The sequence below is a fragment of the Haliotis rubra genome, unplaced genomic scaffold, assembly GCF_003918875.1.
Source record: "Haliotis rubra isolate DU_JTF1 unplaced genomic scaffold, ASM391887v1 Scf112, whole genome shotgun sequence".
NCBI classification, from domain to species: domain Eukaryota; kingdom Metazoa; phylum Mollusca; class Gastropoda; order Lepetellida; family Haliotidae; genus Haliotis; species Haliotis rubra.
In genome coordinates, this window is record NW_025765026.1 from 1074293 (window position 1) to 1087743 (window position 13451).

At 34.7% G+C, this 13451-nt stretch overlaps 1 long non-coding RNA gene across 2 annotated transcripts; it reads left to right on the forward strand.

Moving 5' to 3' along the window:
- Nucleotides 1-3318: 3318 nt before the first annotated feature.
- Nucleotides 3319-8491, forward strand: LOC124289611. 2 transcript variants are annotated; one of them, XR_006901713.1, is made up of 4 exons: nt 3319-5662; nt 5828-5869; nt 6118-6537; nt 7033-8491. It is a non-coding gene; the product is annotated as an uncharacterized LOC124289611 (long non-coding RNA). The 2 variants fall into 2 exon arrangements; XR_006901711.1 differs by lacking the exon at nt 7033-8491 and having other exon boundaries at nt 6118-6702.
- Nucleotides 8492-13451: the final 4960 nt, after the last annotated feature.

Consider the following 13451-nt stretch of genomic DNA (forward strand, 5'->3'; position numbering starts at 1 on the left):
CAATGGTTCTGTGTTAGACAAAAGATCATCTCTACCTCTGGTACAGTGTTTATGGCTACATAATCAACTAGTTTACAATAAGGTCTTGGTGTTTCTCTGCTCTTACTGTAATAAAGTCCCAATGGTTCTCTATTAGACAATAGATTATCTACACCTCTCATACAATGTTAATGTGCAATGCTTTGCTCATATGGGATTATCACTCTAGTCTGATTATTGTAGCACAGTGCAGTTTCCCCAATGGTCTACTTGTTGTGAGCCAATAACGAATGGTTCGAGGTTTTTAGAAGTACCTGTTGTTCTAACTCATGGATTTGTAGTTAACATATTTATTGAACCAAAAATACTGCTAAATGTGTGATAATCTTTGAAATGTGAGCACCGAGTATTCTTTGATATTTGAATCCAAATACGTGGATAGTCACTATATATAGTCCATTATCACCTTTTTGAAACTTCATGTATGTACATTGAATATTATATATTCGGATATGTTATTCACGTGCTGTTAATTCATTGATTGGCATTTACAGACGTGGACACATTTGATCAATATTCAGTTTTTCAACTCAACTTGTCCTTGGGTCAGCCTGTGAGTTGTACTGTTGAACATGTAATGAGACTCGGAAGAGTCAGTATCTCACAGAATGCTGAGGAATAGTCATGCATACCTTTTACTTGCAGATGACATTCAATGAAAGTTTCTGAAATCCACATCACCAAGTATTATTTATGAATGCAGGGTTTTGTCCATCGTTGTCCACTTGTCCATAGTTCAGACTTGTCGCTGTGGACTTTCACTTTGGACATTAAATCATTGGCAACTTGGTGGCTGATCATTTGAGGGACTAGTTAGGGTGACCTTTAGTCCCAGAAATAATTATTTGAAGATCTTGATCTAAATAAATAAAATCCAAAAGGATTCTTAATGTAAAATGAATTAGAGTTACCAAACATTTTAGACTTGTGCCGGACCCTTTTTTAATTTAATCTCCAGGGTCTAGGAGACGAGAGACTAGTGAAAATTATGATTAATTTCTAACCCTGCTATATATAAGGTACTGAATCCTTGCTGTACCTATGTAGGATTCATCCTAAGATGTTCCTGAATGCTGTTGGCCAGCAAGCCATGTTATTCACTCTTGTCTGCAGGTTTAGCATATCTTCATGTTGTTCCATCTCTGCAATATTTTTTCATTTGTTCATTAAAAACTCGGCAAAAGTTACATTTTCACCAATTTTCTTCAAGACATATCACTCCATCTAGCCCTGCATTTTATTACAGGAGATGAAATTAAGCAGCATATTTGGAATTTTTCTTTCCTAATTTATTAGGTTGTTAGATGGTTTTCTTATACATTTGTTTCCAAATTTGTATAATATGGATCATTATGGATCTTATTGGTGTACTGGCATGTGGTATTCCTTCAGTTTGGAAGAAAAGGATGGAAGGATTTCCAACTCATTTTAGTTTGGAAGAAAACAATTGTTACTAACTTGTTTTAGTTTGGAATAAAAGGAAGTGCATCTGAAAGTATTTCTTTTGTTTAGGAGTGTCTAACATGATTGTTGACTAAACCAGGGCATAATGTTATTGACTCTTTTACAAAGTTATGTTGTTGTTTGATCTTTAATGTTAAAATATTTGTTGTCTACAGCAGAGATGTTGGAATGTTTTGTATCCAAACAAAACAGCTTTTTCAGGATCTAGGTGTGTGTGTCTTGCCTTAAACAGTCCTACAGCTTTGTTTAAGTCGTGTATATGATGTCGATATGAATATTAGCTTTCTACCTGAACAATATGTATTTGTTGATCTGCTTATATGGTGGTGTGTAAACTGAATGAAATATACAGAATCTCAGAATTTAGTCATGTAACTGAATAATTTATTTATTGGTTGTAGAAAACATTCTTTTGATTGTTTTCATTGGTGCAATGGCCAAGGATGTGTTGCAATATGTTTGGATGAACTCAGTTTACGCTATTATTTCAGCTGATGATCGATAAACTTTCCTTGATTTTGTTTGCAGAGAATTTATACTTCATTAGGACTCCATTTGAAACACTTGTTAATGGATCTGTATCATGAGTCATTGTGGAGGGTGTTTGATCAAATGCAACCTGACATTTTGAAAAATTAGTAGTAGCCATATGAGTTCAAAAGAAGGAAAGTGTCCCTTTGATTTTGTTTTTGGTTTAATCATGTGCATATGCTTCACATATGTGGGTCCCGGGGCTGACCTAGTGACATTTTGTATCATGAATCACTTTTAGAAATTTTGTTTTTTAGTAATGATCTGTTTTATTTGACTGCATCAGTGGAACAGAGTTATGAATGATACGTCACAGTCAGCATTATCATCATCTTTGTGTTCAATATGTGAAAGGTTGATTTACTTTTAAGGTATTTGGTTGTATTTGAATCAGCTCCTCAGGTCCAATGATAAACATACACTCTTGTATGACTGAGGGCCTTATCCTGTGACCAGGCATAATCATAATAAACGTCATGTTCAGATAGTAATTGTTCATCTTATTGTGACACTCATAATCACAATAAACGTCATGTTCAGATAGTAATTGTTCATCTTATTGTGACACACATAATCACAATAAACGTCATGTTCAGATAGTAATTGTTCATCTTATTGTGACACTCATAATCACAATAAACGATGTTCAGATAGTATTGTTCATCTTATTGTGACACTAATCACAATAAACGCCATAATCACAATAAACGTCATGTTCAGATAGTAATTGTTCATCTTATTGTGACACTCATAATCACAATAAACGTCATGTTCAGATAGTAATTGTTCATCTTATTGTGACACTCATAATCACAATAAACGTCATGTTCAGATAGTAATTGTTCATCTTATTGTGACACTCATAATCACAATAAACGTCATGTTCAGATAGTAATTGTTCATCTTATTGTGACACCCATAATCACAATAAACGTCATGTTCAGATAGTAATTGTTCATCTTATTGTGACGCTCATAATCTTATTGTGACACATCTTATAATCACATAATCAAATAAACGTCATGTTCAGATAGTAATTGTTCATCTTATTGTGTTCACATCTTATTGTGACGCTCATAATCACAATAAACGTCATGTTCAGATAGTAATTGTTCATCTTATTGTGACACTCATAATCACAATAAACGTCATGTTCAGATAGTAATTGTTCATCTTATTGTGACACTCATAATCACAATAAACGCCATGTTCAGATAGTAATTGTTCATCTTATTAATGTCAGAATCATATAATGACAATATATATTTTGTGTGGACAATAATGACAATATATATTTTGTGTGGACTATAATTATTTGACTTCTTCTTCGTACATCGATCTTTTGTAAACATCATCAAGGAAGATCTGGAAAAAATCTGTCAGTGAACTGCATATTTGAAATGAAAGAACTGAAGATTCACTGTACACTGCTAAATGCATCTGCAGTAATGTTTCTGTTCCACATATCTTCAAGTAAACCCTCAAAACTGAGGTCAGATTAAAAGTGAACTGTGTATTGGAAATGAAAGAACTGAAGATTCACTGTACACTGCTAAATGCTTTTGCAGTATTGTTTGTGTTCTACATATCTTCAAGTAAACCCTCAAAACTGAGGTAATAAGTTTCCAATCGGTTGCTACTGATAGTCGGCAGACAACAAAACAATTTCCTGTATTTAAGGACTATCAGCATGTTTATCTTGTTTTTTTCTGGTATGATAGGCTTATGGTCTTCACTCTGATCTTGTTATTCCCACATCCAGTATTTCTGTAGTCTTGGATTAATTGCTTCAGATCCTGACATGTATTTTCTTACAGCACATGTCAAATTGGCATGCAATGAAACTTTCTTTACATGAACCTCTATTCATATCAATTGCCTATGACTGGTGCTACCTTTTGTAGAAGACATTTGTTATCCGTTCCCATCTAATTCAGGTGTCATTCATGTCTACACCTTTCTACATGCTGCCCATTTTTGTATTAGAGAAGCATTTTCATAATACCCATGAAGTTCTCGTCAAGATTTCCTTCAACTTTTCTATTAATACATCTTGTACAACACCTCAGTGAGTGGATTTTTTATGAATTGGTACATATTTCAGTATTGAAGCTACTTGTCCATATATGTGATATTTTATGATAATTATACTCATCTAAGGATAGAGAGATGGTTTTGGAATACTTACATAAACCCTTTCATTCATATGTTCATTTTGTAGTGAGTGAATAAAGTTTTGTGTCGCTTTTATCACAGCAGGGGATGCTAGAGATGGGTTTCACACATTTTACCCGCATTTCACACATTTTCGCTTTGGCACTTTAAACACAAGGCTATCCCACCACCATTCATTTTGTAACTCACCACCTCTCAAACTGATGGTTGAGACGTTAGACATCACTTTAACTTATTTCATGTTTCTATAAATCTTTTTTGGGTGACACAAATCTTCACATATTCATGAATGAAGTAAACAGGGAAATGTGTGTAATTCTTTATGATATATACAACTGTCAACACATGATGAACAATCTCCACTGCACAATATAAACGACAACCCACATATGAAACTTGAAGTTGAAAAAAAGAACTCTAAACACATGATAATAAGTGATATTAACTTAAAAATGCACAAACCTCAATAATGTTTTTATTTAACAAAAAAACTGCACAGCACACTGTAATGCTTGAACTTATATTTAAAAAAACATTGCACATCTGCATAATAAAAAATACATTATAAACTATAGTTGAGAGTAATGAATGAATGGTCATTTCATTTTCTTTTCATTTTGGCATACCGGGTAATTGCAAATCAACTAATGAAAGTACTGGCAAAAGGCTTTCTTGTAGTTCGGACCACGAGGCGCTGTTTGTGTTTTTAATGATTATTTATATGCTTGTAGATGTCGTACTGTATACATGTCCCTTTGTAAGGTCTAGTTACTTCACACAATTTGTTTTGTTTCTAACACATTTTTAGCATTTTCAAATATTAAGTAACATTTTCATCATGGATACAAAAAAATATTTGACTGTGAATATATTTATTTATATCTAGCTGAATCTTCTTCAAGTCATCCTCGTACTGTGCGAAACTATACCTACCATAGTTAATAAGTTATGAATATGTTTGTATTTGTGATTGTTTTTGTAAATAATATGACAAAATAGCAAACGGATCCATTACTTCTGTATATACCATTGTATCTGACATACTAAAGTCCACGACACTGGATAATGTTGTTATTATCAACCAGGTTCATAGTGCATATATAACATTTGATCATATTGTGGCCAATTTCCATGTAAGACGTTGGGAAGCTGATAGGTGATCTCCAGTATGAGCTCGGCTGTAAGGATTTGCCATCATGCTGATGTCAGAGGTGTGGCTTGGAGACTGGATATGTTTTTGTCATTGTTTAAAGCCTGCAATATTTTCCAGGGAGCTGAACTGATATCTTAGTATGCAACCAATCTTTTTAAGGGGGAATATCAAGCAATAGTGTGTTTTTTTGCTGCAGTTTGGACTGGAACTTTTAAAGATAGTAACTTGAGATGTTCTATGGATTATAGGGAAGAACATTTGGTAACATGATCATAGGAAACTGAAGGATGGTAACATGAGGTGTTATATTGATCACAGGAAACTGAAGGATGGTAACATGAGGTGTTATATTGATCATAGGAAACTGAAGGATGGTGCCATGAGGTGTCATATTGATCATAGGAAACTGAAGGATGGTACCATGTGTTATATTGATCATAGGAAACTGAAGGGTGGTATTATGAGGTGTTATATTGATCAAAGGAAACTGAAGGATGGTAACATGAGGTGTGATATTGATCATAGGAAACTGAAGGATGGTACCATGATGTGTTATATTGATCATAGGCAACTGAAGGATGGTACCATGAGGTGTTATATTGATCATAGAAAACTGAAGGATGGTAAAATGAGGTGTTATATTGATCATAGGAAGCTGAAGGATGGTAACATGAGGTGTTATATTGATCATAGGAAACTGAAGGATGGTGCCATGAGGTGTTATATGGATCACAGGAAACTGAAGGTGTGATGAGGTGTTATATTGATCATAGGAAACTGAAGGATGGTAACATGAGGTGTTATATTGATCATAGGAAACTGAAGGATGGTAACATGAGGTGTTATATTGATCATAGGAAACTGAAGGATGGTAACATGAGGTGTTATATTGATCATAGGAAACTGAAGGATGGTATTATGAGGTGTTATATTGATCATAGGAAACTGAAGGATGGTAACATGAGGTGTTATATTGATCATAGGAAACTGAAGGATGGTATTATGAGGTGTTATATTGATCATAGGAAACTGAAGGGTGGTAACATGAGGTATTATGTTGATCACAGGAAACTGAAGGGTGGTATTACGAGGTGTTATATTGATCACAGGAAACTGAAGGGTGGTATTATGAGGTGTTATATTGATCACAGGAAACTGAAGGGTGGTATTATGAGGTGTTATATCGATCACAGGAAACTGAAGGGTGGTATTATGAGGTGTTATATCGATCACAGGAAACTGAAGGGTGGTAACATGAGGTGTTATATCGATCACAGGAAACTGAAGGGTGGTAACATGAGGTGTTATATCGATCACAGGAAACTGAAGGGTGGTATTATGAGGTGTTATATCGATCACAGGAAACTGAAGGGTGGTAACATGAGGTGTTATATCGATCACAGGAAACTGAAGGGTGGTAACATGAGGTGTTTTATCGATCACAGGAAACTGAAGGGTGGTATTATTAGGTGTTATATTGATCACAGGAAACAGAAGGGTGGTATTATGAGGTGTTATATCGATCACAGGAAACTGGAAGGGTGGTATTATGAGGTGTTATATCGATCACAGGAAACTGAAGGGTGGTAACATGAGGTCTTATATTGATCACAGCAGAGACCATATTATATGGTCTCTGATCACAGGAAGCTGAAGGGTGGTATTATGAGGTGTTATATCGATCACAGGAAACTGAAGGGTGGTAACATGAGGTGTTATGTTGACAATATCATCTGACTGATTAGGTTCACACAATGATGGGATATTGACTATAAGAAACTGAAGCATGGGAAGATAACAGAGTTACATTGTCTATAGGAAACTGAAGGATGCTTACCATGGGAAAATGAACAATGGAAAGGCAAGATACAGCTGCATTGGTTATAGGAAAGTAAATGCTTGAAATGACAAGATAAGATTGAGATTTGTTTAACAGACATAACTGAATAATCAAAAGATGCCATACATTTACATTGGTTAAAAGAAACTGAAGGATGCTTATTATAGAAGGCTGAACAATGGAATGACGAGTTTTGTTTACACTGGTTGTAGGAAACTGAAGAATGCCTGTTTCGGCATTCAAGCATTGTTAGCCACATTAACAGTTCACCATACTTTTTGTATGGCGTTGTCAAATTTAAAACATTTTTGGTTTTCATGTCACATCTGTGTGCATGAAACAATATAAGTGCTATTTTTGCATGAGCCTCAAAGCTTCTGCCAGTCAGTGCAATCAAGTACATACCATCACACACCATGTCATATGAATTTTCACAGGATCTTAGTATATCGTGATTTTGTATGTGTGAAATATTATATTTATTGTTATTTTTATATATTGATATGTGTCACTGCGTTTCATGTATCTCTTGTTTAATTAGAGTTATCTCCCTTCCCAACTATTTCTTTTTCTTTTTATTACCAGTGTGTATTAGTTGTATTTTGGTACGGCACGGTATTTGTGATTATTGTAGCAATTGAATGAATACAATTCAAATGTAGTTAACGCATATCCTTTGTGTTTTTGGTAGGAAATAGTGTGGGTTTTCTATAGTTGAAATATCATTGAAATTCTTGCCTGGTCGGAGGGGAGATAACTCTTTTTTCCATGCTGTGATGTGAAACTTGCTCATTATGTTGGCAATGTTTGCAAGAACACACAACTGGGGTATGTTTGCAGTATGACTACACAACTACAAGATTACTGTAATAGCTTTTGACAATTCACCTTCAAATATACACATCACTAATATGTGTATAAATACAGTCAGCCCTCTTTGAGCAATGAACTTTTCAGTTCTACAAAAAGCAGTGGATATATATCTCTGTGGTGCTACCACTAAGGCAATGTATCCATGAATGTATATGTATTAGTTGTTAACCCATATATGGTATGGAACCATTTGACTTAGCCAGTGCACCTGGAGTTAAAGTGTCTACCACTGTCTCCCGTGCTGTACATTGTGATGTTCACACAGTGGAACAGTAGTGCAAGTATTCCCGGTTGTGTGCCAGTGTTATCGTCTGCTCATGTTGTCAAGTATAGGGCCACACAATGCGGCTGTCATTTGTGTTGTCAAAACATTTTACAAGGAAAAAAAAGAACTGAAAATAAACTGATAGAAACCACAGATTTGTTAGTTGTTTATCAACATCCAAGTGAATACTGACTGACTGAGTTTGGTTTTACGCCGCTTTTAGCAATATTCCAGCAACATCACGGTGGGGACACCAGAAATGGGCTTCACACATTGTACCCATTTGGGGATTCGAACCCGGGTCTTCGGCGTGACCAGCCAACGCTTTGACCACTAGGCTACCCCACCGCCCCTCCAAGTGAATAAGGAATGAATGCTACATAGTGTACAGTTGTTTTGGTTGTCGCAGAAACATGCAAACAACTCCATGGGGTAGCCTAGTGGTTAAAGCATTCACCCGCCACACTAAAGGCCCGAGTTCGATTCCCCACATGAGTGCAATGTCTGAAGCCGATTTCTGAAATCCACCGTGGTGATATTGCTTGAATATTGCTATAAGTGGCATACAAGCAAACTCACTCACTCAGCTGATGTGAAGTAATTTAAGTAACACTGATGCTGTGACCTGGTATCATCACTAGTCAGGGGCGTAGCTACCATTATAAAAAACAGCCCGGGCTTACACATGATTTTTGCTAAAGATCACCATGAAAGTTGGGCAAGCCCACAATACTATCTAAATATAAAGCTTTGTAACCTCTCGGGCTTACACGAAAAATTTGGCTTGCTAGGTGCCTGCTAGTGGATACTGATTCTGTTTTGTTTTAGGCAGAACCATACAATGGAGGAGAGATTAATTTTAGAAAGGGTTTTGTCAGGTTTACTTCTAGGATTATTTCTATTTAGGGTATGCATAGCTTTATTTCATGGACTGAAGACCAGTGGTCTCAAGTGGTATAAAGGAATACTCCCAGGGATCTGGTGTAACACATGCACCTTTTGTGACAAAGTGCTGTTTGGCTATGCACCTGCCATCTTGGTAGATTCCTAAACTATCTGACCAGGAAGGGTATACTTTACCTATAAACCTGGAAACAATCTATTCAGTATACAGGCCCAAGTACAATATGAATGCATAGTGTATGTATCTTATACAGTCATGTTGTACTTGGGCTTGTGGCCTTTATAAATGCATTCTTCTTGTAACCTGGACAAGAGGTATTCTACTTGTATGAAAACCTCAACATACACTTCTGTTGGTAAGATCATAAACAAGGATTACCGGGAATCAATTGATGCGAAAATAGATACATTTGACCAAAATACCTCTTCCAGTGTATATACCATTTATTAAAAGTAGGGGATATTGGATTTACAAGATTGATAAAATGCAAATGATGAATTAAGTCAAGGAGGAAACAGATGATGAAGAGAAATTAAGGGAAAATGTGACAATTTGTTCCATTCCTTTGGAAATGTTTCATCTGTATGGATATATATTACTTTCATATGCATTGGCATTGGCGAGAGGTATGCTGCACAATGGAATACCCCCTACTTTTTTTCTAATGGTATAAGACAAACACCATCCGAATTATGAAATCATTTGGGGAAAGTATTCTAACTCTAACATTCTTAATAAATTCCGGAAATCCTGTTCAAGTGAAACTTAGTAAGGTTAATCGCTCCTCAGGTGAGATTGCTGGTAAATTAATCAGTGATGTCAACTGGCCAGATTGAAACATTCCACCACAAAAAAAACTGTGATGCTGATTGATGAGTTCTTTGTTGTCAGTTGGCAACAATAGCAGTTCTTTGGCCAGGTGACATACTGCACCGTAGACAGGCCCTGCTCGTAAATACCTCGACTTTTTTACAAAACCATTGGTGCATCCACCTGCTAATCTGCTGGACAATGTGAGCTGTGACTTGTGTAGTCAAAGCGTTCAACAGCCGTTACGTGTCAGATTTTACACGTGTTGCCCCGTCAGGCCGGAAACAATGAACGGTATTGATGTGTCTTCAAGGAAATCACCTTGTGTACACGTTGTGAGCAACACGTTGTCCTCCACGACTCGGAAGACTCTCTCATTATGGGAGATTTAGGATTTTACGACTTTCACTGATCTTGCAACAGATTCAGTAGGATGTTAAATAACGTGTAATTAGGATTGCGTAGCTGTCACAATATATAATAATGGTAACAATAGGCCGTTGTATCGTAATGGATTTCCTCTCCGTTTGAGTTTGTTTCTGTACTTTTTTTCCTGGCAAATTTAAGTTTCATATGACATTATTATCTTGTGTTTCTTACCACATATTATATATACATGCAGCTTTTTTGGAAAGACAATATGGTAAATATAAAATTGAAAATATATTTTCTTGACAGCGAGAATTCCCGATGTGCTTGGTCATGGTGATCGATGAGGTCCGTCAAATGAGTGCATTGTACTGTTTTATAAATAATGTGATTAACACGTATATAGTAGGCATAATGTCCTTTGCTCATATCCCATAGTGCACAGTTATAGCGTTAATGTGTGCCACAGGCTGGTACTGTTTAATCTGATTATCATGACTTCATAGGACGATTTTCTGCTGAAAACACAGGGGTCAAATTAAACATGGAGAAAATTTCAAATTTATCATAACATTGTACGACAGAATTTTAGAAATTCTGTCTTTGAAGTAATAAAGTTTCCATGGATTTATGTTGTAATATTAGATATAATATAAAGTATATAAAGTAATGAATTAATATTCCACTATATAAAGTGATATATGGCTATTACACTACAGAAAGAGATTCTTTATAGTTCTACTATATAAAGTAACCAATTAGTATTGCACTATCTATGGTAAAGAATTAGTATTCCACGATATGAAGAAATAAATCAGTATTCCACTATGTAAATAAATGAGTGAGTATTCCATTATATAAAGCAATGAATAAGTATTTCACTTTATAAAGAAATTAATTAGTATTCCACTACCTAAGGTAATGAGTTAGTATTCCACTATGAAAAGTAATGAAGAAGTATTCCATTATATAAAGTATTGAATCAGTATTCAACTATACAATTAATCAGTATTCCACTATATAAAGTATTGAATAAGTATTCCACTATATAAAATATTGAATAAGTATTCCACTATATAAAGTATTGAATCAGTATTCCACTATATGAAGTATTGAATAAGTATTCCAGTATATAAAGTATTGAATCAGTATTCAACTATACAATGAATCAGTATTCCACTATATAAAGTATTGAATAAGTATTCCACTATATAAAATATTGAATCAGTATTCCAGTATATAAAGCAATGAATCAGTATTCCACTATATAAAGTATTGAATAAGTATTCCACTATATAAAGTATTGAATAAGTATTCCACTCTATATAATATTGAATAAGTATTCCACTATATAAAGTACTGAATCAGTATTCCACTATATGAAGTATTGAATAAGTATTCCACTATATAAAGTATTGAATAAGTATTCCACTATATAAAGTATTGAATCAGTATTCAACTATACAATGAATCAGTATTCCACTATATAAAGTATTGAATCAGTATTCCACTTTATAAAGTATTGAATCAGTATTCAACTATACAATGAATCAGTATTCCACTATATAAAGTATTGAATCAGTATTCCACTTTATAAAGTATTGAATCAGTATTCAACTATACAATGAATCAGTATTCCACTATATAAAGTACTGAATAAGTATCCCGCTATATAAAGCAATGAATCAGTATTCCACTATGTAAAACAATGAATTAATGAAAATCTTCTCAAATATCTTTACTTTGGGCTTACACCTCGGCCAGACCAAAGGCTTCTAGAGCTAAGATAGGTCGAGAATGTAAAGGTCCTTTTGTTGTTGTTCTCTTGTATTGGGCCTTTTCTATTGGTACAATTAAAGGTCCTGAGAGCGAATATGCTACGTGCATGATGATTACGCACGACCAAAAAAACATATGTTTCTAACTTTTGAAGAATTCTGAGGACATTGATTTCATGGAACCACCAAATTTCAAATTTTGAAAGAAATGATTTTCGTTTCTAAAGATAAGAGTTTGCGTGAAATGACTGAAAGGTTTTCATATGACGTACAGCCACGATTCTCTCCTATAAACCAGGTTGTACTAAATACACAGACAAATATGTGACGAAAATCTGTTTAAAAAAGCATTAACATCAGAGATATTTTGTGAAAATGTCATCTTAAAGTATCGTTTTTGTTCCTGCGAATTAGAATTCCGAACTTTGTTAACCCTAAGTTAACATTATTATATACAAAAAGAACGTTTTTCTCCAACTTTAGAAGTGACCGTTATGCTACCTTGTCCAGGATTAAAATCAGGGAATATGTTTCATTCGAAAATTTATCGGAAGTATTCAAATACATAAAGAAGAAAAAGATATTTATATGTGAACAGTAAATACCGAGTGTGATATGATGGAAGTGTCCTGTATGACAAAACAGGTAAAAGGGGGAATAAGGAAATTGCCATTTTTGTATTAAAATTTCGTATGAAACAATTAAAGTTACAACTAGTCGAGCATATGGGATGATCAAATGTATCGAAAGAATGTGTCTCACAAAACAGACAGATGTAATTCTTCGTAAAGAAACGCCCGGCAAGCTGCTTAATTGCTGGTGTGGTGTTTAGGAGATAAACTTGATACTGTGAGCTATTACAATTTCGCTATATACCTCTGATTTTCCAACACAGTATGTATATCTCCATTCTACCATAACCACGATATTTTGAATTTAAAAAGATATATCCTGTGTTGGGAAATCAGAGGTAAAAAACGTGATTATATACCTCTGAATGACTTTAATTAACTAATCACAATTCTGTATTTACCGAAGTCCTAATATTCACTCTCTCGGTACATTCGGTTTTCTGTGTACGTTTGATATGGATGTGTACGTGTAAAAACATCAGTCATACGATGTTATCCAATTCCAAGTTCTTAGGTTCGGAATCTCCCATCTCACTGGAGCTCCTTTTCAATTTTAAAGAATTTATCTTTTTGCTTCCACAATGATATATACTAGTATTCAGAGACTAAGTGTTAGTC